Genomic DNA, 27,334 nt, shown 5'->3' on the forward strand with positions numbered 1-27,334 from the left:
ATATCAAATAACTGTCACCACTCACGATCCCCTCTCTCTCTTTGTCTCTGTCACGACACTTTTACGTTACGTTGGCATTGCACAGCAGATCTGCTCTAATTCCACTGAAAGATACAACCGTACCACACGTTAGTGTATGTTCCTGCGTGTGTGTGAGGGATTTAGTGTTCCGACTGTGCTTCATTAAACCCTGTGAATCTTCAGAGGAAACCGGCTGAAGCTCAGTCTGTTCATCTGGTTTTCACGCTGTGTGTGTGCGCGCGTGTGTGTGTGTGTGTGTGTGTGTGTGTGTGTGTGTGTGTGTGGCTCATCCTGGGCCTGTGTGGATGTGGATTAGACACAGGGGGTCAAACTTTGATCGTGCGGCTCTATTCAGAGTAGAGTTGGGTTTAAACAGAGGGGAGGAGAGAGAGAGGGTTAAAGGAGGAGAAGAGAGTCGACAGATATATTAGCAAATGGGTGGCAAGGTGTTGTTACATGCTGTCCCCTCCATTTGTTTTCCTCCTCTTTCTCTAGCTCATTTTCACTGTCATTCTCAATCCCTCTCTCATAATCACCAGCAGCAGGCTTTGCTACATATTACCAGTTTAATTTCTTTATTGTTTCCATGTGAGTCAATTTTCTACAATTAGGAAATTATTTAAATTCACCTGAACATAAATTGCATGTTTTCTTTTCTGCTACAGCATACACATCTGTTCTGTAAATCACGTCGTGTTTCTCATTTGATTAAAAAAAACAAAAAACATCTGAAATCAAAAGCGATAAACAACTCAAAACAAACATGATCACATGTGGCCCACTGTTGGTGTCAGGTGAGCAGTTTTAGTCTAGAATCAGAACCGTCACTTCAGCACAGAAGAAACCAGAGCCTTTTGTTTTTACTAGGACCACCTGTATGTCCATAAAGGCATAAAATCGCACAACTCTCTGCCTCCCTGAGTGTACAGCGATTTGATAAAACGGTAAATATGGATGAGTTTTTTGCTTTCTCTCACAGTTTCTGGAGATTTGTGTTGAGCATCAGGCCCCCGGAGCGCTCTGGCGGCCAAACTTTTCATGGATCCTCTGTTCACTGTTCAATTATTCAGTCGGGTTCCTCGCTGGTGATGGCAACGACAGGCTGAGAGGGGGGAGAGACAGATGCAGGAGAGAAGATATCGGTTTACTGTAAATCAAGTGTGGTGGATGCGGCCGTATCTCAGGTGGGGATGAGAGAAGTGCAGGCGAGAGGTGGGGAAGCATGGCAGGAGCCTTGGTAACTTTTATTGTTGAACAGAAATGTTTCCTGCCTGTCCTCATGTTCTCTTGCTCTTTGCTTAGTTAATGCAGTTGGAAGCACTGAGCCTCTGAGAGCTACATGCGTATTAATGTTGTGACGAAACCCTTGCGCTCACATGACAGGTACTATTTATGTTAGCAAGGACCGATAACTTCCTCCCCGGTTTAGTTCCTCTCCCGTCCCGAGCACACAAAGTTCTCGTGTCCTTGGATAGGATCCAGGATTGTTATTGTGCCAGAGAAGTGTAAATTACTCCTTCAGACTCATGAATCATGTTCACAACGCCGGGGATGTGAACCCACCAGCTATGCTAATGCCGGCTGGTTCTTTTTTACACAAACATGCACACTGTCTCAATCTCACTCAGCAGGACGCTTTTCCACATGAGGTTTCATTTCAGAGATGGAGAGATTTGATGCCGCAGAGAGAGTAGGGCACACGGTACAGAGCAACTGGGGGGAAATGACGATTAATTAAATCTCCAGGGTTTCTATTAAGTTGTTTTTGGGGCCAGAGCAGGTAAGTTGTGGCTCTGATGTTGTGAAATGATGGACGAGGGGTACGCATCACCACGGGTCCTCAAGCAAACATGAATACTGGACTTTTTTTCGTTGTTGTTGTTATTAGCTCTCTCACACGAGCTGGTTTCATTCATTCAAAACTTTGCTTAGCAAAGAAGAGGACACAACAAATACAGCAAGGTTGAGGGCTGGAAAACTGCTTGGTTGTGAAGCACGCTTACAAAACAATGTTTCAGGATGATATCAGACAAACAACAGTGGTTACATACAGAAAGGAGGCATTTTAAGGCGGGGGAGTGTGTGTGTGTGTGTGGGGGGGCTGCAGAGCGAGAGAAGACTGACACCAGCAGAGCACAGCCAGTGATTTACTTTCACCTGCATGCGATTGCATTACACCGGAGCCCATTGCCTCATTTCAGACCCTCACATTCTATTACTTCCCACTATACATATCTGAATAGTCAGCACAACAACTGCTGCTCTCCTCTCTCCTCTGCCCCTTCCAGCCTCTATCCTCTTCCATTACGCCTCTTTGATCGGTTTCTCTCCATATTTTCTCTCCTTCTCTCCGACTCCAGCTCAATCTCCTTTTCTCACTGTCAGAGGTTTGATTGACAGCTGTGAGCTTTCACATAATTGCATCAGAATTTCTCACCCGTGCATTTTTGACTGCTAAGCCTACAATAAATACTGTAGATGAGCGTTTGTCTGTCTGCAAGCTTATTTTTAACCTCCAACTCAAATCTCATAATCTGTCACTTAAAGTCGCTAAATATGACTTCTCAGTGCAAAATTTGGTACATAGGAAAGGCATTAAGCACTTAATACAATTATAGAATACATGTGTGTTTTGCTCAAACTCTGTTTTGTTCGGTGTTACTTCACTTGGATGTTTGACCATAACAGTATAGACAAATATATGTGCAGAGTTTTAAACTAAAAGCTGTTCTTATTATGTATCTCATTATGTATTACTTTACTAGATTATTATTACAGATGCATATAAGCATCTGTAATAATAATCTTTTGTAGCTGGTTGACGAGCTAATTATACTTTTTATAGTATAAAATCAAATGGAATTACTCAAGTTAAGTACAAGGACCTCAAAAACGTATTTAAGTGCAGTACATGAGCAATTGTACTTAGTAACTGCATACCACTGCTTTCAACAATTTTATGACTTTGGCATCATTCATGCCGTGGGCATGACCTTGCGGTGTGCACAACCAGAGGTCGATACCTCTGGCTTGTCCTAGTAGACAGACCGTGCCGCTAGACTCGTCCTTCCCTCATCATCAGCAGAACAGAGGGGCTTTTAAATGTGACGGCCACGCTGTTCTCCCTTTAACTCAGCGCCATCAGATCCAATGTGACATGCACAGTGCTGCTACGCAGATCTGAACTGGCTTCTCACTTCACACCAATCTGCACGGCCTCGTCACAGGGCAAATGCTGCTGTCTCCTCTAGCACTGGCATGAGACACACACACACACACACACACACACACACACACACACACACACACACACACACACACACACACACACACACACACACACACACACACACACACACACACACACACACATACTAGCACACATTAAGACACAAACAACCTCCCCACTCACGGCACAAGGAGCTAAATGGCCAATTCATTCTGAGTGCAAAGATGATTCATCTTTGGGTGTCTGTCAATTTCCCCGCGGACCCAACTCTTGTCTCTCTGTCTTCTCCTGCCTTTGACTCTCCTCTTTTCTTCGTCCTGCTGCTCAGCTCTCTCTGGGGTATCAGATTTCAAATTGACAAAGTGGAATTCAACAGGGAGCCTGCAAATCTGTTGGAAGTTAAATGAATACTAAAACGTGTCTGTCTTATTCCTGGGATGGAGATTGGAGTTTGGTTTTATTATTATTATTTCTGTTTTTCTTTTAACATGTAATGCAGATTTTGTATATTTGAAGTCTAAGCACTGACACACCCTTTTCTTTAAAATGTACCTGCCCTCTTTTTATTACACTGATCGATTACTTTTAATTGTTTGCACCTGATTCTACTCACTTGCTTGTTGAGGCTGGACTTTAGAAATCACTTAGCCTGCACACTGAGGAAGCCATCAGATGAAATCTTTGTACTTATTATTCTTTTGCATTGTCAGTGATTAAAGACAACCAATGATAAAAGGAAAATGTTTGGAAACTGTTGAGAGCAAATCAGTTCGGTTAATAGCTACAGTCCAGCCACCCCTGGTAACCTCCATCTATCCTAATGAAAGAGCGCCCTGCAGAGGGTCAAAACAATTTCTGAAGAAAATATGTGTGATTTCTGTAAGCACTGATGCCGATGGCATGATTTTTGGATGACTGTATAATGCAAACTCATCAATGCTAATGTATCGGCAGAGTGCAAGATGCGGTGAATGTGGGTGTTAAGACACCTTTTTATCTTTGTTTAATGCATTACGGTAGTTTTAACTATCCATTCATCCATTAGCTATACTGCTTATCTTTTGAGGGTCACAGGGGTGCTGGAACTTATCCCAGCTGACATTGGGCGAGAGGCAGGTTACACCCTGGACAGGTCGCCAGTCTATCACGGGGGCCGCCATGTGGAGACAGACAACCGTTCACATTCTCATTCACGCCTATTGGCAATTTGGAGTCGCGAGTTAACCTCACCTGCATTTCTTTGGACTGTGGGGGGAAACATGGGGAGAACATGCAAACTCCACACCAAAAGGCCCCCCCGCTGAACTGGGGTTCGAACCCGGGACCTTCTTGCTGTGAGGCGACAGGGCCAACCACTGCATCACCGTGCCGGTGATTTCAACAAATCAACTGTTATTGTCATTATAATAAAGCTTATTCACAGTTAAGCTTGTGTATTACTGATATTTTTTAGTAAGTAAGGTATTGGCTCAGCACAATACCAGGGTCCTTAAACAGGCACACTCAGATAGAATACATCCATCATTTAGACCACTTATTACATCTGTGCTTGCTGTGATAGTCAAGATGTTTGCTGTGGAAAAAGGTCTCCACAGGTGTTGGGTTATAAACAAAATGGGACCAAAGGTGTCTCCAAAGACTCCAGTGCATCATAAACCTCGTGAGACACTCGCAAGCTGCTGCACATCACAGAAAGTGCCCACGCTTTTCACTTTGCGTGGACTTCAGCCGTCATTCATTTCATCATTTACACCTGTGTGTTTCCGGGACGCTGTCAAAGCGTCTGCGTTTACTCCCGCCACCACAGGGTGGCGCTGCTGCACACACACTAATGGGCATAGCGCTTGTTCCGGTTGATTTCAGCTGGCGGGCTAACCAACTCCAAGTTTGCTGAAACATACTAGCTACAGAATTGAATCGTTTATCATAATAATAATAAAAAAAAAAAGAAAAATAAAGAGAAGAGGAAACACTGTTATGTACCAGTAACACTGAGAGGGAGAGTGAGAGCGCACATTTTGGTGATGGGAGTTATTTTAACGACCCTCGGGAGCTGACAGTGATGCTAGCTAAGCTTATCTCTGCGAGCCGGGGCTGCCTGCAAAGAAAAAGTCACCAGACTGAGCCAACAGCTTGTTTCAGGTAAGACGGCCCCTTCTGTTTTCAGTTTGTATTGCTAGTTTTGTGAGCGCTGCAGAAGTCAGTGTTTCTCTGTGAACAACGCTCTGCTAATCTGAGGTCCAGCAGTGCGCAGGCGTGGGTGTAACTCAGGTTTGACAGCAGAGCGTTGTGTTATGAAAGTCACCAACAGATGTGTAGTGATTGATTCATTGATGTGCATCGAGGAAGTTTCCTTTGATGCTCCCCTGCAGTTGAATTAATTTCGCCCATGAAATCATGTATTAAATGCGGTTGTATGAGTGAAACTTTGCCTACATACAATGCACTGCGTGTGGTTTTGTACCAGGCATCTTAATATGTGCGTTTTTTATGTTTGCAAACAGCATGAATTTCATACATGTGGCTTGCTGTGTGTTGGTCCCGGGACCGCTGTCTTGGCAATCTGTGGTTGACTGCAGCTTCATCCCACCAGATATTCAGCTCTGAGAAATGGAAACTGCACAATGAAGTAGACATTATAGAAGCAAGGGATTGTGTGTTTTGTGCATTGTTGTACAATATGTTCTTCACCAACCCATACTTGTGCGTAAAACTAGACTTTTTTGACACGTTTTAAAGTGCTGCAAACTTTAAGGATCAGTGTTTCTTAATAGTATATGATTACGCACTTTTATACTTACTTATATGTCAAGGATATAATATGTGTATTTAAGGTGTGTGGGCGCTCCCAGTGATTTTATCAAATTGGTTTTCCAGCAAAGGTTTTATGAGATAGTTTGTCTCCATCTTTTGTTTTGTAGAAAGGAGACAGAGCATTTAGTGTTACGAATCCAGAGGGTTGATGTGAATCATGCTGATTAACGGTATCTGTTGATAAGTTGTGCGTGAATGGCGTCTCTGGAAGATAGTAGTTTAGTTTATCATTTTGACAATACACTAATAATACAAGCAGTGAGTACGGGCAAGTCATTCCTTATTCCAGTTGAGATGTTGGTATTTGTGCAACAGTGATTGCTTTTTAGGAAGTTCAAATTTATTTACTCAGATTTCCAAGTGACTTAATGAATAGGTGTTATTTCCTGTTTGTTTTTTTTTTTTTTTCTGTTGATACATAAGCTTCTCCCTCTTGCCTCCCTATAGCCATTTCAGTCAAACAATCCTAGGGCTGTCTTTGGATGAGCCAAATGTTAAATGGTTTTCATTCTTGTTTCGCCAGCATTTAGACATTTCTCAGGAAACATATCGGCTTTCCGGATAGTTACATTAATGACCGCAGCTGGTAGTGATAGTCAAGAAGCACACTGATGATAAGTCAACCTGTGTTTCGATTGTTGTAATCAATGGTATTTGAATGACTATTGATGCTTTGCTAGTGGGAATTGATGATGTATGTAAGGCTGTTTATGTTTTGACATGTTGTGTCACGGTTACAGCAGAGGGAAAATTAATTTAATGTGCAGTGTATGAGAGCAGAACAATAATGTGGTTTTCCTGTAGGCTGATTAAGGAGGGCACTGTAAAATTGTAAAATTGTCTCCATTGAGTTGTGGTCATATACGAGTATGCTGCAGTAGAGATTTACCTAAATGGCATCATTCACTTTCAAAGCAGGACGTGGAATGGCCGTGTCCAACATAACATTTTTTCCCCACTGGCCCACTTGGCCAGTGGATCAGAATTTTACTGGCCCCTTGTATATTTTCACTGGCCTGGCAGCCAAAAATTCAATTATTTAATAATGATAATAATAATTATTATTATTATCATTATTATTAATATTATTTTTATTGTTATTATTATTGTTGTTGTTGTTGTTGTTATTATATGTCCTTGCCTGGTGCACCCTACTTCGTGAATAGTGAGGCAGTACATAAATCTGGCACGAATTGGAAGAATAAATAAAACTCACCCTTCCAGGCACTCTGTGTGTTTAGGAAGTAGCTAAGAACACCATCATCTGAGGCCAGTCTCAGCCTCTGTAGGTCACATTGCTTGTTTGGACTGATCCTGTGTGTTGTTGGAATAAACGTAACACTATGAAACAGCATAACTTCTTTTGTCTGTACTTGGGAGATTTGTGCAAGAAACAACCGCCTGCTAAAAACCAACAGCACTCAACATTGATGCTAGCTAGCCTGAGTGTCTTTCATTCATATAGAAACGTGAAAAGTAAGAGTTACAGGGTGTAGAATCTTTTGCCTTTGATAGCCTGGTATGACACTTACTCTCTCATTTTTACTATGTAACCATGATGAAAATCTGTACCATACCTAAACCAGATGGTTTTAGTTTCCTGAACTAAGCCATAAACAATGAAAATTTTTGGCAGTAAATGTTTGGTGGCTGTAATCCTGATATGAAGAAAAACATAATCTAGGCAGCATTTTCCAATGTTCTCCCCCCAACATATTTTGCAATTTTCTTCAAGTCAAGGTTGTTGTATAATCTGTATTGCTGCTCTCTTTTCTTTAAACTTCTCGGCCACTTTCCTAGCTGTGTATACTGTCAAGTAATAAAGCACAAATTCTATTAAAACTATTTTTAAAGCTGCAAACTCCACTCAGTACCCATCCTTCCGAATCTCCTTCTCTACTTTCGGGAAAAGGCTAAAATAGTCCAGGAAATAATTTATTTATCTGCAAGTGGGTCAGTGGCAGCTGCAGAAGGTGAAATATTGAGATGCATTAAATTGTTGGTTGCTTAAAGGTGGGATGTTGTGAGCTTAAAGGAAGTGTGTGAATACATCGGGCTATTTGTGTGTCTAGATGTGTGTTTGTGCATGTTACATACTCTGGGTCTTTAAGTTAGGGCCACTGGAGCCCAGGGTTTAATTAAGAGTTAGAGACAGATTTATGCCTTAGCAGTGCCATGCTGTTCTTCTCCTTGGACACACACAGACACAGACACACACTGCAGGAACAGGGATGTCCTTGGATGTTGGATGTGAATCACACAATGAATAACTCAGAAATAAACTGGGCGCTTTGCAAGAAAAGTGTACAGAGGAAAGTAAATAAATCCTAGAGATAAAAGTCTAAAAGCAATAGAAAAATGACAGAATTCAGAGGGGAAACGAGGACTAAGGCTCAGGGAATGATGAAAAGATGGTGAGCATCGTGAGAATGCATTCTAGTAGAGAAGGTGTGAACGAAGGTAGATGTAAAATCACATCATATGTCTCCTACATTCAGAGATTTGTACATCTGGCCACAGTTGCCACAGTTGGAGGCCTGAGACCTGCAGTGTACAATTTTAAAATAATAAGAGTGAAACATTTTTCTGTGCATGTGAAAAGTAATCTATCTCAACTCTGTTGCCTCTTTTCAGGTGTTTTTTTTTTTTTTTTTCTAAATCGATTTTAGATATGAGGTCAAAAGGTGACGATCAAACTAACAACACAGTATAATATGCACAGCAACGAGTGTAGAATAAAGTTGAAGTCAAAACTTTTCCTCTAACACCATACTTTAAAATCTTTTAGTCTCTCATGCAATTGAAATTCAGGAGTTTTGCGTACTTTGAGGCTGGCTGGGCTGGGGCTCAAACATTCAAAGGACAGTGCTTGACATTTGACGTTTTTTTTCTTGTGATTTCCTTGCTCTTGAGAAAGTTGTCCATAATATTCATGACAGTGTTTTAAATCAAGCAGGGAGCTGTTTTACCTCATTCAAAGTAACCTTTTTCTCATTGCATATAAAGTGGTGCAATAAGTCAGTTTAACTTTTTTTCAATTTCCTTCTCTTACCTACACACACACACACACACACACACACACACACACACTCCCGAATGCACAATGACCTATGTGTTGTCAAAACTTTTCATAGAGGTGCAGTAGTTTTTGCTCCATCAGTGACACAGTTCTTCAAAACCATAACAAATCATTTTAGCACTTCAACTGGCTGCGTTGAGATGTGCCATTAGGGCTCCATTAGTCAGATCACAGATTATTCTTAATGTCCACTTCAGGCAAACTGGGAAAAAGAAAAACAGATTTAGAATGAAACAGGAATTTAATACCACAAAAGTTGAAGCTAATTGACGATGATCCTGCACCTCAAGAGTCGTCTTGTGTTGGTTGTTGTGCAGAAATGACTTGATTAATTGGTCAACAGAAAATTAAATTAGTTGGTACGATTGTTGTATAATTGTTTGTCATTTATCAAGCAAAAATACCAAAAATTCTCAGCTTCTCAAATATGACGATTTCCTGCTTTTCTCTTTGGGGTTTGGACTATTTAATTGGACAAAACAAGCAATTTGGAGATGTCCCTTTGCGCTATGGGAAAGTGTGAAGGGCATATTTTATTATCTTCTGACATTTCATAAGTGAAACGATTAATGAATTCATCTAGAAAATAATCAACAGATTAACTAATAATGATTCAGGCCTAGTTGTCTCTTATCTGTGCATGTATGAACTGTTGTTTCATGTGCAGCCATCCACATCTTCACTTGTGCATGATACAGTTAAGAATAAAACTAGGAGGCTCAATAGGACTTTGGGACCATTGTGAATGTATGACATTGATCTAAAGATGTAGGTTATAACCGGTCAAAGCTGTGCTGATTTGTAAGTGTGTTGAAAGGCACGTGGGATGCTGTGGCTTGAGTTTTTTAGATGACAGGATCTACCGTGTAATAAAGCCGCAATTATCTTGACATATAATCAAAATTTTGTCTGGTCATTTATTGACTACTTTTCGAAGTTAAAACTCTCCCTGAATTTCAATTTTGCATGGCTGCCAGGAGAAAGCAACAAAAACTGAGAGATAGCTCGGTGTCCTTGTGCATGACACAGACAGGGCATGACCCCATTTGTAGCCCAGCAGTGTGTTCACTTTCGGGGAGATTTAACAGGCTTGAGTTTTCATCTGAAACTTTATAAGCCCACTAGCAGCGAAGGCCTTCAGTCAGGGCTACCTTTATGATAAAGTGAGATTATTGCTGCAAAGTTGTTGAATCCGTGGTTTGAAGCAGAGATTTGATTTCAGTAAGGCAGCTCGCCTCCCTTCTCTCCCTTACTCCATCCCTCATCCTCATTCCTCATCACATCCATTTACTTTACAAGATGAAGTAAATGGAAAAGGGAAGAGCTTCTCATTAGTATGCAGAGCAGTGGAAGTACAAATGGCACACTTCTTTTTTTCAGAAATATGAAAAATGAAATATTCATGACTATAGAGAGCTATCTTTGAGCATGAGAGATGAGGAAGGAGAAGAGAACAGTTGTCATTTTGACATAAGCTTCCATCCAAATATCCATGGTGCCCGTGCCCTTTTTTTCAGGACAGCCGCACTCTTCTTGTACCTATGGGCTCTCTCAACCTGAAGAACAGATAGTGAAAAAGTGGCTCATAACTCCCCCTCTTTCAAACTGTCTATTTTGCCTTTTCTCTCCTCCTCCTCTCCTCTCCTCTCTCGCTGTTGTTCCTCCGCCAGCTGTCACATCAGCACTGCTGGCGATATCTCTATGGCAGCGTGTAAAAAGGCTTGGCACCATCCCAGCAGACAAACTGAAGGTGAATGAAATGTAAAATAGCTTTTAATTCATTGAGCTGCTGCATTATGGGGAGATAAGTACTTATTAATCAGTTCAACTAGTTGATTATTTTTTTTCAAGTTGCTCAACATATGATAATAAAATGAAAGTGTAAATAATGTTTTTTTTTTAATCACAGTATTTTTAGTTTGTGAAAACAAATACTACATAGTAAAGGGTATTTCTGACAACAATATTCCAGCAATGTGGTATGAATAAATGTATTTACATACACTTCATTTAGTACATACACTTCATTCATTACACTTCATTTAGCACTAAATGTTCTGTACTACAGTATATCTTTCTGGAGTCTGAAGAAGTACGTTAATTGTTTCATCTGGTAATTTTCCCATACCGTCTCAGTCCATATATTGTATATTGGGGGCATCAGGTTTCAACCACTTAATTATGATTTATTTAATTTCTGCAGTTAGCAGAATTTGTAAAATATATATTTTTTTAGCTCTTCCATCAATGCCTTCTGGTATTAGACCCAGTAGTGCCACCTTTGAATCCTTTGTGAAATTTTGGTGGAATACTCCTTTAAGTGCCTCAAACACCATTTCCCAGAATGTTCTTAATTTTAGGGCATGAACAAAATTATGTCGGGTATGGTCACCAATTTGTGTACCACTGTTTCTCCAACAATTATTTGAGTGTGTTGGGCCCATTTTAGCTGCTATTTCTGGTGTCCGAAAAAAATCTCATAATAACCTCCTATTTAAATTCCCTCTATGTATTTGAATTGGTTACTAGATTTACTTCAGTGCATATTTCTTCCCACGTCTCCTGTGGTATGTCTGTATTAATTTCAATTGCTCATCTCCCATTTATCTGTAGTGCATTATTCAAATTCATGCCAAAAAATATTTGGTAAAAATGAAATATAATTGTCTTATTCCCGTTCCCTGGTTGTAATTTTATCAATAACTCTTCAATATGAGTAGGCTCCATGACTTCATTCCATTCTGTATGTATTTTTAAAAAAAAGTTCCTTAATTGTAAATAGGTTGAAAAGGTTGGTGTAAGTGTAAGTGTATATTCCTCTCTTTGTTGTTCAAATGATTTAAAGCTGCCATCCTTATGGAGTTTGTAGGTGTAGTTTAGTAAGTCCACGTTCTTACCATTTTCCAAAACCTGCATCCACTCTACGTTGATTGATGTTGTGTTTTCACTCTTTCTTTGCCTATTTCACAGCAGACATTTTGACTTGTCATTGCAGGAAAAGCACAGGTGTAACTAATAACATTAACAGTGGTTCTGTTGTTATATTCAAGTCTCCCAGGAAGACATGGCAGTGTGACAGTGAGCCCGCATGAACAATACCAGGACCCTGAAACTGAAGCAGCTCAATTGAATTCCCCCATCATTAATTTTTATCATTTACACCTGTGCTGCTCCTACTGTGACCTGACTGGCAATTGCCACAGGCACAGGCAGGATTTCCAGACTAAAACACCAAAGTAAACCAGATCGAGATTGAATAATGATTATTTTGATATTATGATGATTGATAATTATAATATAATAGAAAATATAATAAAAATAAAAATGTGTTACTATGATTGTAAACGTTCTTGAAACTGAAATAAAAACTAAGTGCTGCTGTGCTTACCCTGTTTGCCCCTACACTGCCCCTACTGTTCATGTGCATATTGCAACTTGCGGACGCGTAGCGTTAATTTCTGAGTACGTGCACAACCAACACTCCAGGCGGATGAAGTATACGCGAGGCAGCCATCACGCGCATGCGAACGTGCAGGATGTCACTAGACTTGGAAGAAAGTAACAGGAGAGTCAGGGGCTATGTCTGAAATCCCTCCCTATATACTATTTGTTTTTTTTTTCTTTTCTTTTTTTTTTATTTGTTTTTTGTTTTTGAATGTATTTGTGTGTGTTGTGCTGCTCTATACCTCGAGAATTCACACAATGGAATGAAAAAAAGATCGTATGACACATGACATGTGCTGCTTTAGTAATATCCCACAATAATGTGTGTGTTTTTTTATAGATGTGAAAACTATGTTGTGTTAGTGTTTGGTATTGAGCGTGTGTTACATACGGGATAGTAACTGATTCCGGACACAGCCTAAGCCTAATCATCCAAATAATTAAAATCACCTGTGTGGGTTTACCATGGGTGTGCAGAGCCCATAAACGTCTCATGTGAATCCTTTTTAAAGGATGTAACTGGACTTGACTGGAACAGTCAAATTATTTTTGTGCGTGTGTATGTATGCACTGAATATGTACAGTATGTAATTCCAGCTCAAATAAACAGACCCTATTGTTAAGCTACGTACAAAGTACGATTAGAATTAAAATCCTCTGAAGAAAATTTTTCCAGTGGGAATAGATAGAAGAGAAGAGAGAATTTGAGCTTTATCGTTGAGGCTTTGGATATGATAAAAACATTTGTTTTTGACAGTTTTTGGCAGTCTGCATTTCTCTCTCTCACTGTCTCATGACTATGAATGTGTTTATATGCAAGCATGTATGTGGATGTGTCTGTGTATTTATCTTGGATGATCATGTAGCCTCAGTACTCTTCACAGAGGGTAGATGACTTATTGATTAAAAGGACTCATTTATTCAGATGATGCATCTGGAGAGGCCTGGGGGCTTGCTTAAGTCATGAAATCAACCCTCCTCTCTTCTTCATCCCCCTCCCTGAGAAACACCTCACACATGATACAACATCCGCACTGGAAACTCTGTAGCTCAAATCTGAAAAAAACAAAAACAAAAAAACAACCAAAAGCAGAAGTTTTGGAAATTATAGGTTGTCATTTTTTTTCTTTGAGTATCCGTATAATATCCCTGTTTGGCAGGCTTATAACCTTGATTTCAGTCCTTCGTGTCATAAAACCATTTTGTTTGTTACCCCTAGCATGCAAAATGAATATCAGTTCTGGGTTTGTACAAATAATAAATGAGTTTTCTTCTCACATCTCTGCTGAGTTGATTAACAAAAATGGCAACACTTATTTTACTGTTGTCTGTTGGCTTTTATTTTATTACTGCAACCATCGTAAACAATAAGTGTAAAAAAATAAATCTTGAGGTCTACTTTTTGTCCATGCTAATAGCATTGCTCTCTGGAGGGTGATATCTGTTGGTCTGTCAGTCTGACTTTGTCGCACATTTTGTGGAATGGGGCCCTGGGATGTTACTACTTCATGGTATGGGCATACGACTTAACTTTTAACCTCAGTTCAAGTTTCAGCTGTGTAGGGGTAAGTTATAAAGATAAATCGGTAAACCTGCTTTTTGGAACAGGTTTTTTCCAGCAAAAATCCAGCCATGTTAACTGGGTTTCTCTTGATCCTTTAACCTGATAAAATGACACTGGATTTTTCCTTCAGATGACATTTGAAAAATAATAACCAGGTTGCTTAACTGAATGTAAATGCACTGCATGTTTTCTGAACTCCCTAACCTCTTTCTGTTGGCTTCCCTATCCTGCCTATCCCCGGCATGAGCTCTGCCAAATGTAAGGGTTAATGCGGGAGGGCACTGTTGCTTGTTGTGATGCCAGGCCATGATTCACCAATGGGTGACAGACTAAATCTCATACTAGGCCGCAGCTGATATGACGTGTGCCAGCGGGGTTGTGAATGCCTCAGATTTACTGTGCCTGTTTCCCAAGGTGCCAATGTAACCTGGCACTAATCTGCCCCAGAGCCCAGGATTTACCCCAGGTTTACACAGGGTTCTGCACATACGACCTCATGAGGTGACCGAATGAAATGTGGGTTACTGGAGGTGAAGGTGTCAATACTTTTTCATGAAGTGAGAATGCACCACGTGTTGTTGAGAAGTACACAGGTTGGAAGGGTCAGGGGAGAAAGAGCCAAATTGGACACCTCTATTGAACTCTGCAACCCCAAGATGCAAATCCATGTTATCTCCTTCTCTGCTTTACAAAGCTTTTAATCTTAGGCCTACGTCTTTTGGTCTGCAACCCCGTTATCTTGGTTGAGCAAGTACGCTGTGGCCTTCATGCACCTCCTGTGTGAGAAATCAAGTGGTGGTTCTCACAAGTGCATGTGAAAGCTCCTGTTTTGACAGGTGCTTGAACCAGGGATTAGAGAAGGGATAAGAGTTGCATTAATCAAAGGATTCATCCTCTGCTGCTCCTCTCATCCTTCTGACTAAATATACTGCACCGAGCTCTGCAAGCCAGGGAGGGATGGAGAGAGGTGGAGAACGACTGAGATGGTGTAAATGTGGTTTCCGAGGTGTCAAATAAGAGGCTTCTTTCTAGAGGACTAGACATGTTTTTCATAGGTTTTTGAACATGTGTATCATCTGTGTACGTATGTGTGCCTTTCTTGATTTGGATGGGGGGCAGAGTTGAGAGTGATGAGTGTGTGAGGTTTATTTTATCTTCAAGCGCTGCTCTCTTGGAGCCACTCTGCAGTTCCAAATGCACTAATGCAAGAGGCATGTGGCTCACTCCGTCTCTTTTTTCTCTTCTCTCATAGTGTTTTCATCTACCTCTCCAACTCAGGTCACCTCTATCTCCCACAATTCACCATTAACCGGGTGTACGTGCTCGCATGTCAGGTGCTGAGTTCATCTCACGGTCTAATTGAGATGATATTTCTGCTCTCCAAATTAAATTATTCAGGTCCTCTATTCATTTGTTCTCCTGTTCGTTTGTTCCCCGTCCACCAACTCCCTTTCTTTATCTCCGGGCCAAAACCTGTGCTCATAAAAGCACTGACCCCAAAAATAGAGAAACCATAACTTGTGGCTTTATTTGGGGGCTTTGTGAGGTGGCTGAAACTCATTCTGAGCGGTGTGACCTTCAGTGAAAGTCACAGAGTAATGGCAGAAGTATTGCTGGAAGGAATCCTCAAGTTGTGACCCGAGGTTGAAAGCAATTGGCGAGCTTTGTTCAGAACAATATCTATTATAAAGGTGCAAAATCATAGGCATGGAAGGACCTTTTAGAAAGAGAGTCTCGAGTTTTGAGCCTGCCCTCTAATCAAAGATTCTGTTGTGCGTACCCATACAGAAATGTTTTCTCACCCTTTATATTGTACGTTAGCTGTCCATCAAAAAACTATCAAGGAAAATCTTTATTTTCAAATCTATGATTGAGCAGCAGTTGCATGAAGCTTGAGGAAGAAGTGAAATTGTATTTGTACTGTGTGTTTCTAAAATTGGCCAGTCACAGAAGAGGTTAAGCATCATGGAAAAAAACACATCTTTCTGTCTTTTTTTCTTGTGTTTTTGCAGCTTGGCTCTCTTGCCTATCCGCTCATGCGTCTGTTCTCCTTGGCTCGTCTTTTGATGAAAGAAGGTGTGGAACAAGAAGCCAGCATGTCACTTTGAGTGAAAAGAATCTTCTCAGCTCTGGTTACATCCTGTTTGTATCACAAACACTCGTACACACATTTAACTTGCTCACTCTAACACAGTGAACAGGACAGTCTTTATGTGCGTACCTTTTTCTCAGTTGAGTCTCTGTTTGTGCTCACAAACATAATGCGTACGTACACAATTATGATGTGTTTGCATGCTGGGAAAAAAGTTTGATATCTGAATCTGAATTTCTAGACTGTTGCTGAAACAAACAATAAACACATGAATTTTTATGGGATGCTCTGTTGGAGAATTGTTCGGTGTTGGCAGAAATTTGCGCTCCACCTAGTCCCTTCTAACAGGACTGTTGTTTTACTCCATGCAACACTACCATGTAGAAGAAGCAGTGTGGTAGTAAAGGAAGTAACACTCTCTTTTACTCCTGTGTATTTCTGAATGAATCTTTTGATAACTTTTGATGTGTTAATATCAAAGGATTTCCAAATAGTGATGTTGTTGCTTCAGGAGATAGCAGAAAGTCTCAGTCTGTTTGGAATCTTAAGTGAGAGAGTTGCTGCATTGCCAAATTACTCATATATAGGTCAGGCACGTGAGTTTGTGCTAATGTGAAGATGATGTGTATGCCTCTCTCTCTCTCTCTCTCTCCCTCTCTCCCTCCCTCTCTCCCTCTCTCCCCCTCCCTGGGTCTGACTGACAGAGTTTTACGGAGTGAATCTCTTGCGCTACGAAGTGAACGTGATAAACAAACATCAGTGCACAGTGAGGGCATGCAGCAGTGTAGCCATGAATCTGTTGGAAGCCTCTGAAATTGGCTTTTGATTATTAAAAGGAAAACAATTTCCTCTGATCAGATCAGGGTGGGCTGATGACTGATGCTGTCTACTCAGGCAAAAAAAAAGAAGAGATGGAATTTTAAATTGTGCAAATAAATAAGTTGATTTTTACAGATAAGTTTCTAAACGTTGTAAAAATAATTAGATGATATCAGCGTTAGTATATGATTTGTGACAAACCTTTAAGACAGACACTATGTAACCAGCCTCCATCTGTGGCCACTTTTTCAGATTGTGTCTTCACAAATGATCAGCAGGGGAGTGTATGGCTTTACATTTCTAGCGTAAGTTCAGGACTCCGATGTGACGCTTGCATATGTTTTTTCTCTTTGTTTTTCTGTCCATACTCTATGAAGCTCTACACTGATAACATCACAAATCAAATTGTGATTATTAGAAATGGTTGCAGTGAAAGGTTACTGATAAACTAGATTTAACCATGGCTTAAGAGTAACACATTTAAAAAGTAAGAACAAATAATTTTTTTTTATTACTGACTTGTCTGTATGTTATGTTTTGATTAATCGCTAGGCTATAAAATGTAAGAAAATGTGAGGGGAAAAAAAAGCCTTTTACAGTTTATCAGAGCTCAAGGTGATGTCTGCAATTTTTGTTTTGCTTAACCAGTGGTCCAAAACCCAAATTATTCAGTTTTATTGTAATTTACAATGATATACAAGGGAGAAAAACAACCTGTCTTGGAAGGGACTGGAACCAGTTATGTTGAAATTTATGCTTAAAAGATTATCAAAATTATTGGCAATTTTATTTTTTTCTGTCAACTAAAGAGCTAACCAAGTAATCAGCAATAAAATATTATATTCAACACTGTTCTTTTTGAAATGTTCATTTTTTTGAAACTTAAGTGTGAACTGAGACTAGAGAGTACATTTAAAGTGGAGGCCAAGAAATTATTGAGATTAAAATAAAATAATCCTTTCAATAAAACAAATTTAGGTGCAAGTTCACCCACTTTATCTGCAACGCAGTGCAGAAAGTAATTACTGAAAATCTTCCTAATATCTGCCTGTAATCCAAAATCGCGGTCCCTTTTATCTCTCATTGTGGCAGTTGTATGTGCCTCTGTGCTTGGTGCTGAGTTGGTCATGTCAGGGGTCAGGGTTTCTTTAATTGGATAATCCAGTCCCCAACCAGCTGAGATTAGCAGGTACTCAAACCCAGGGAATTGGTATGATAGTGTTTGACCTGCATGACCACACTGGGTTAAGCTTCATCATGCAGCAGCACACAGCTCTGCCTCAGGGAAACACAGAAACTATCAGAGATGATGAAAGAAACTTTGTTCAACAGCCCCAATTTCAAAATCAGATAGATGAAATTTCCACAGGACACCAAGGCTAATCACATCACAGTCCACTTCAAGTGTCAACAGTATGTTTTGACCTTCATAAAATCCCACCGAGTGTATTAAACTGTCATTGTCTTCACTTCTGATCCTGTGCTGGAGCCTTCGACAAGAGTTGTTGAATGTGCTCATCATTTCTGCAGCCGTGTGCCTGTGTGCACAGTTTTTTCACACACCCCTAGTTGCGAGTGTGCCTCAGAGTCTGGCACCGCGTTAAACCCGAGAATGTGCTTGTGCTGGAGCCTGTCCTCTTAATCCTTACAGCAAATAAAGGGAGGCTTACTCAGTCTGGTGCACACACACACTAGAGCAGGCAAGCGAGCACATATGCACACACTTCACATGCACTGGCACGTGCATGTGTGGCACATGCTCTCTGTTCCTATTCATATCTTTCGTTCTCGCCTCCATCTGGCTGATTCCTCATCCTTCCATTATTCCACCTCTCTAAGATTCTCTCTCTCTTTCTTCTGGAGCCTATGCTTCATCCCTTCTCCCATCCTGCTGTCTGTCTTCCTCCCTGCCCTCTGCTTCTTGCCTTCACTTACAGACTCATGCGCAATCCCTGCTCCACAGTGTCTCTGTCTCTTCGCCAAGCCATTTGGGGTTTGGAAACTGGCTCGAAATGCACAAGGATTACCCCCACACCCACAACAATAACCCCCAACTTCCCTGAGCAGGACACAACGGCAGCTAGTGTCCCATAATGAGAGCGCTGCTGAGCTGCTGACGTGGGATTTATGATTAGTGATGGTGTACTGTGTCTCTCAGAGCAGCACGGCAACCACCGTCAGTGGTGTTAGTTGTGCTGCGGTAACAGCTGAGCTCAAGAAAGGGCTCTCCAGTCCTACACTCAAGACTTGATGCACTCTCCTGTGTATTTGTATTCGAGGTCGACTGATTATCGGATCCAAAATTAAGCATTTTTACAATTATTGAAATCGTTATTTAAAAAAAAAAATCTGATTGCTGATAAATACATTTATGGCTGCATCAGAGCACATTTAAAAATGTGCTCTGATGCAGCCGCCTCTCTCTGGTGTAGTCACCACTCTGGTCTTGAGCGATGTCCCGCCCACAGCACTACCAAATTGGCCACTAGTCATTGCCTATTAACAGTGAAGGCTACAGGCACAGTTGGGCACAGAGGAATGTGTTTGCAGACTGGTGCAACTCCGGTGAGCGAGCAGAGCTGTGTGTCGATGGTATGTCTGAGCCTTAAGGCAGCAGATGTTGCCGAAGTTCCAATAAACATCACAATCCTCTACGCTGAAGTTGCAAAAACACCACAATCTTATGAGCAAGTTCAGTTGTTGATCCAAGACACACAGAGCGGGAGAGTTAGAAGCCATCACTAACTGCTAAGATAAAGTAATTAGCAGATCTGAATAGCGTGTGAACAACTGTGAAGTGGCGAGAAAGTTGCTAAAAGAAGAGAGAGCTATGAGTGCTTGAGCAGAACTAGTGCAAGTTTAAATGTACAGTGGGTAATTAGCCCCTCTAATGAAGAAAATAGCAAGATTAGCTGGGTTGAGATAGAACAGCAAAAAATGCTATGAGTGTGCATACAATTAATTACAAGGATACACTCAATTGGCAGTTAGGTACACCTAGCTAAAACTAATGCAGTCTAATATAACAGTCCTGCAATAAATCCTCCATTCATGAAGGTTATAATGCTCAGTTTTTATTCAAATTGTCGTTGAATCAACTGTGGAGACTCACCATAATAAAACCAACAGATAAGTGGTCTCAGGTAGATTAAAGGATAGGTTCATAGTTTTACAAATCTGTTTTACAACAATAGTCAGGTGCCCATATGAACATTTAAACAGATTTACTTGCTCCTCCTGTTCACACTGACCATTAAGTGATCCCTTTCTAATGAAAGAAGATGAAGAATAATTACATGAAGCAAAACCTGTTTAAATGTTCATATGGGTACCTGACTGTTGTTTGAAGACAGATATTAAAAAAAATGAACATATCCTTTAATCAATCGAATTTTGACAAACAGGAGGTGTAACTAGTGTGTATGGCAATCCTGGTTAGGCTTGGTCTGATGAAAAAGTAACTATGCAACATAAAAGCTATGCATCAGTTTATCTACAGTAGTAGTTAAATATTCATATATATATTTATTTATGTATCTGAACTCCAGCCTTTCCATTAGGTTAGCCAGAAGGAAGAAGTTGACGTTGTGTACAGTACAGTGCCTGTTCCATTATTAATTCACTAAGTAAAGTGGCTTGGACTGATTAACATCACTTTCTTTAGCCTAGTCAGCCACTGTCCTCCCAGACTGTGACCTCAGAGCAATATGTAGGTAAACAGGAGGCGACTGGGAGTCCTCTGTCAGATGGTTTTGACATAAAGAAAATACAATGGAGCACAGAAGTATCTGAAAGTTGGAAACTATCTCACCACTAAAACTTTACAAAACATCACGTGTCTTCAGCTGTGTTCATGAGGCCGAATTTCAGTGGGAAACTCAAATTCGTTTTGATGAACATACTCTACTACTGGTCTCCTGGATTTACTGATGATGACACTGTCACCTGACACATGTTGGGTTTTGGGTTCAAATCTGCTGTCCAGCTACAGGCTTTCTATGTGGATCTTTCAAGTTTTTTCCACGTGTCTGCATAGGATTGCCTCAAGTAATCCACTTTCCTTCCACAGTCCAAAGGCATACAAATTAGTTAAGCTAAATTGCTCTTAGTAGTGAATGTGAGAGTGAATACATTGGCTATCATTTTAGTGTTTGTCCTTGGCAAAGTGGGGATCTTTCTAGGGTGTACTTTGTTGTGTATCACACAGATGCATGGTGGGATAGTTCCAACCTTTACAACCCTGCATAAGATAACCGCCCTAAAAAAATAGATGCAAATCATGTAAATCATCTTGTAAAAAAATGTCAACATTGGTTTCCTTTAAACACTGATGTTTGTCTTACCCCCAACAAACTGTTTTAGCTGTCCTAATTCAATTCAACAGTATTGTAACCATATCATAAAAAGCTGATGTGTTGTTTCAGAATGCACAAATAAACTCCCTCTCTTACTGTTTCGGTATGAGGACTTGTTTCAAAGAGGCGTAATACGGCAATGGCTGGGTATTATTTTACCACACAGCCAAAAATGGTCCAAATTTAGATCACTGAATTTGATTTTCAAACCATCCTGCTCTGTCTTATTTCCATTCTGCTGACTTTACACTTGAAACGATTACTTTGCAAAAACCTCCAGAAAGGAGAATGCAGTGTGTTGTGCTATGACATGACATGCCAGCAAGAGCATCAGGAACTTGTCATTACCCACTGGGCTACTATAATATGATGTATAATAATATATAATTTCCTTTATTTCATATGTATATTCAGAGTCACGTATGGCATACTAGTCAGAAATCACTGTGTCAACGCTCAAAGATCAAAATAATCCTCTACATTACAAGCCACCTCCAATGTTTATTGTCTAATATCAACTCTAAACCCCAAACCTTACCCTGGACCCTCTAAACCACCTAAAGATGAGAAGACTGGGGTCAGTGTCCTTCAAATGACAAGACATGTACAAAGAATGAGTTAGGGGTGCAAGTGTCTGCACAATGTGTGTGTGGTAAAGTGTCTGTGTTAATGAAGCATAAGGAACTGACTTCCCATAAAGTCTGTGTTCCTGGCTTGTTCCTCCAATTTTAGTAATTTGAGTCACATTTTTGAACGCAAGATTAAGCTGTCATAAGGTTGTTGCTAATGTCTTCGCCTGGAGGATTATGCACACAAAGAAATGCTACTGTGAGCAACTAAGAGACTGTGGAATGACAGTGTGTTTATGTGAAAGAAAGAAAGAAAGAGGGTGAGAGTTTGGGCACTCTCTATTTGTGGCATGCTGGAAAATATACGTCAACAAATCAATAATTTTGCTTCAGCACTGCAGAAATTCTATAGCTGCATTGTGTTTTTGCGCGTTTGAAACGGTGTGATTTATTCTTGTGAATGGATGTGTGAATTACCTCTTAATGCTAATGTTTTATGTCTCGACAATCACACCACTTCCACGAGTATTGTATTTTACAAGTGTGTACCTACCATCACTAATTGAGTGTGTGTATGTGCTTGCAGTAGTGTACGGTATGTGTGGATGTTTGAGTTGTCCAAAAGAAAAGCTTCTGGTTTCAGTAGTGTTATGTTAACCTTAATTGGCTTATATGATTTGTCTTATATATGGCTTGGGACTCTTAATTAGCCTGATAAGGTTGAGTTGTTTTGATTTAGTGAACGGTAGCCATCATAATTTGGATGTAACGTTAGGCGTCAATGTTACTTTCATGGAGTATAACGTTAGCTAGCGTACTTGTTCCAAATTCCACTTGTAAAATGTTACTGACCCTAGGGCTCTGGGACTACTCATTTAACGTTATTAACGTTGCCAACTTGCTGACAGTTACAACATAAGCTGAGCTCCTCAGCCAAAGGGCCAACTTAACGTTAACGTTAGCATGTGATGGTTCCATTTACTTTATGCTATGATAATATTAGCAAGGCTAATACTGTCATAGCCACGACGTAATTAAACAATTTGCTTTGATTTGTTTTGGAACATGAGACTAATTCTTGATACGATGGTGTAAACTTCAAGCGAAAATTTACCTATGTTACTTGTGATGTAGTTAAACGGAACACTTGTTACAGTAGCTGAATTATGTCGCTTAAGAAGGGCAAATGCCAGGCTTACTGAAAACGACACAAACTGAATTGAAATTACCTTTCTGATAGTTTTTCTTTTAGTTGTAGTGCTTGTGAAATAAATTTCGAAACGTCATATCCAAGTTCTATTATCTATATCTAAGCAGTTGCAATATCGGTAGAGAGCAAACCCCCCTCCCCGACCCAAGCGTCTGTATGTGACGAGTTGGGTACAAGAATGTGTTGACAAACCTAAACTCCTTGCTTTGAAATGTCCGTGTAGAAATCTGTGGTTGAGAAAAGAAATGTTCATTTAAATTTCTTTGAACATCTCATGTTTCTATCTAAGACAAACATATTGTGCAATATTTATCTAATTATTTCATATGTTTCCTCATCACATCTTAAGTTTTGGATAATGTGATAACATTTTCTGGGTAAAAACACTATTTAGTGGTTTTATGAACTTTAGTGGACTTTTAATTTACACTGAGCGAGTGGATAGTAGACAGGTGAATAGATTTTATTTTTGGGGAGAACTGTTCTTTTAGTATAAGTCTGTTGTTTGTACACAGCATCTGAGCTCTTGGTGACTGTCGCAACTAATTCAAATGAAAGTGAAAGCTTTCTCCTCTTTCTTTCCTGATTTTGCTTGTATTTAGTTTGTCCTTGTGCTCAGCCACACTGCTGCCCCCTCCGATTATGTGTAACAGGAACATACATGGCATCTGAAAGTAGATGCATATTCATTGTTATTACATCTAGAACAACGATGTTGTGCTGCTCCCATATTCAGTGCTAGAGTGAACACTACACATGCTGCACACAGTAGTAAACAGCAGTTTCTAAGCATAGAGAAAAATTCAGAAAATTCAGAAATGGGCTTTTTGACAAATTGTTTTTTGTGTGATTATTGCTCCGTACACAAAGAGGCACTACATCAGAGAGGCAGAGAAGGACAAGAAGATCAAGAAGTCGGTTTTCTTTGTAGAGCCCCTGACATTTTATACCAACTGACTGAAAGCATTGGCCAGACTTTGTTCATCTGTCTTGAACACTGCAAGATCAAGAAGCTTTAGAGAGATGGCAGTTAAACAGCGATTCAGCCTTTCTGTGTTTTGCCAAATGCTCACATCTATTTGGTATCACAAGCTTTTGCCAGTTTTTGTCGTCTGTTACTGCCTTTCTAATACTTTGCTTAGCTATTTCATTTGAGTCACATTTCAGACTGCTTATTATAATGTTTTATTCAGATGTGTTTCGGCTTTTTTACTCTGAACACTTTTTTCACATGCATTTATTCAAGACCTTAACTACTTTCCCCCCTCCCTTTGTGTGGTTGACCTTGGATTTTTCCTATTTCCTTTTCCTTTATATCTCTTTGCTGAAGCAATTTCCTTTAATAAAAATCATGAGGCAATGTACGAAGTGATTGCCAGCCCTAATGTTTTCATTCCAAATATTAAGAAACTGGTCAATTGTGTTGCATATTTTCATTTGTTTTTTTAATTTTAATTTTTTTTTTTTGGTTTTAAGACTCAAAACCAATGTTTTCCATGTTCGCCATGTTTGATGCTAGCCAGGTAACTGGTAAACTTACAATATATAAAGCCGTACGGTATTGTGGTACGGTAAAATAACCTCTATCACTCAGATCACTCAAAATTGACTGATAGATTGTATTAATGATTCAAATGATAATCTGTTCCATGGGAGTTTACTGACTGAAATGAATTTAGGTAAAAATTGGAAAGAATCTTAGTATTTCGGAGTGAAGACTCACTGTAAAATAAACATTTTTGCAGTAGCCAGCGTATCTCCACGTGGACTGAAATGCCACTGCTAAAAATTGCCCCTCCCAAAAAATCAAAACAAAAGAAAACCCCCAAAAAAACCCCACCTCGAACACTACTGCGTGGAGCATAAGTCAAAGTCTGACGTGCTCCTCTCCCTTGCTGTTTTTCTGTTTGACTCACTCTCTGTCTCTCTCCTGTGCTGTCAGATTAATCTTTGTCTGTTTAAGCAGTGTAGCATCATTAATGATAGGTGGTATTATGTGAGATGCTCAGATGAATGAGTGTGTTTTCCTTGGCTATTACTCCCTCTGTTAGAGCGGAGCAGCATGAGCACCTCACAGCTCATCTAGATCAGTCTAAATTTGCTTCGGGCAGGCAAGACCAAGGTCACTGAAGCCTTGTCATCACATTTGCGTACTGTGTACTAAATATAAGAGCTAAGGTTGTTTGTTACTGTGTTGGGGTGCTATAAACATGACAATGTGGGTGGATAAAATTTATCCTTTACTAATGTGTCAATGACAAAGTAATCTGTGTTTTTGCATGCATGTGCGATGAGCAAGGACTTGTGCACATATTTAGCAGTTGCTAGCTATTGCTATCCATGTCTCTGATATCTGAGCCTGGTGTCAGTGCCTATTTATTCCTCTTATTGATCTACTCCTGGTCCTCCCTCTCACACACACTCACTTACACACATCGCCTTTCCCCCGGGGGGTTCACTGCTCCATTCTGACCTTCATACAGCTCCCAAGTCTCTCTTCTCCTTTCTCTCACACTCTCAGTGCGTGTGTGCAGGCGTGGAGCTGAGGGACCAGTCCACTAATAGAAAGTCTATTGACTGGGCCAGTCACTCATTGCTACTATAATAGCTGCCGGGGCCCTCTGGACGCTAGTCGATAAAGTGGCTTGTCTCTGTTCAGTGGTGAGAGGCCTTTGTCAGCACTGGAGGAAAATTAAATGTTTGATCGACCACCTTAAGATGGACTTAATAGTGTGTGTGTGTGTGTGTGTGTGAGAGAGAGAGCATGCACGAGCGTTGTGTGTGTACATGTGTGAGTGTGTATAGAAAGATCAGAGAAAATGTGAAACAGGTTTGACACTGCAACAGTAAATCCTCTTTGAGTGTCTATCTCAGACTTTGCTCTATGGGGAAGGACTGTGTGTGTGTGTGTGTGTGTGTGTGTGTGTGTGTGTGTGTGTGTGTGTGTGTGTGTGTGTGTGTGTGTGTGTGTGTGTGTGTGTGTGTGTGTGTGTGTGTGTGTTTTATACCAGTGTGACCACTAATTCCCAGGAAGCTTGTTTTCTTCTGTATGCCTGGACTGCAGACAGCTGGCACCACTGTCCCACTGTTTGTTGCTGCAGATGCACGAACACACACTCATGCCCAGTCTCCCCAAACAACTTTTGGCAGCAGAAACTGAGCCTTAAAGGAGACAAACTGACAACAGATGAAACTTAAGTTAAAAATAGACAGTTGAGGTAGATGTTTACCTGCAGTGTGCTGGGCTTGATTCCAAACCTGAATACTTTCTTGGTACTGACTGAAATGTGTGTTTAGCATTGTGTATTGGAAACTGTCAAACTACCAAGAGCTGGTTTCAAATGTCTGGTCAGAACGCTCATTTTGTTCACTTATTTCTTTGATCAGATAGTTCCTGATTGAAGTCAGAATGTTGCCAATTTTGTGTAGTGTATTTCTTTTAAAGTACCTGTATAGCTGCTTGTGTTTAGAAATTTGACAATTAACAACTTGATTATTTATTTTGTTAAATGCAAAAAGAGTTTTTCTGAAAAACAGATTCATATTTCTCAATATATGGTATTGTTTGAAAAAAAAATCATTTTGCTGCTGAAAGTCTGATATTGTATCAAAAAAATTTCAAACAATAACCCCCGTATTATGTGCTGTATTGCACGACTACAGAAAAAGAAATTCTTTGTTTTTTTTGTTTGTTTGTTTTTTTTTGTTTTTTTTTTCTTGGCTCATCTGCCAAGCAGCTGGACTACAGTTGCTATCACTGTCTCTGTTTTGCACTCCACACACATATTGTAATGACTCCCGTTGTAAAAAACAGTCTCATCCTTTTGTCCCATAATGCCAACATGGACCTCATTAGAATGGTCCCTAAGGTAGCACTGGGGGGAGGTGGCGAGTGTGTTTGATTGACAGCTCTGGCATTCAGACTTAGGAGGTGGAGGCAGTGTGGAGACAACGCATCAAGGTCACCGCAAGGGAAGTATAAATATGGAGAAACCTGCAGGTGCTTATAAAATCTGTGGCACATATTGAACTACCTCAGTCATGTCCACACATGCACACACGCACACACTCTCACGTAGTAGGGACCAAGCCACAGGGGTGAAGGAACATGGTGAGACAATGGTATGCAGTGTGGATG

General features: G+C 40.3%; 1 long non-coding RNA gene across 1 annotated transcript in view; it reads left to right on the forward strand.

Annotated features, from left to right (window-relative positions):
- Positions 1-5,062: 5,062 nt before the first annotated feature.
- The window catches only part of LOC120796704, a 43,160-nt gene continuing 20,888 nt past the window's right edge, over positions 5,063-27,334 (forward strand). Inside the window, exon 1 of the long non-coding RNA XR_005708415.1 lies at positions 5,063-5,392. This is a non-coding gene — a long non-coding RNA (uncharacterized LOC120796704). The remainder of the gene's footprint in view (positions 5,393-27,334) is intronic.

The sequence above is a fragment of the Xiphias gladius genome, chromosome 11, assembly GCF_016859285.1.
Source record: "Xiphias gladius isolate SHS-SW01 ecotype Sanya breed wild chromosome 11, ASM1685928v1, whole genome shotgun sequence".
NCBI classification, from domain to species: Eukaryota; Metazoa; Chordata; class Actinopteri; order Istiophoriformes; family Xiphiidae; genus Xiphias; species Xiphias gladius.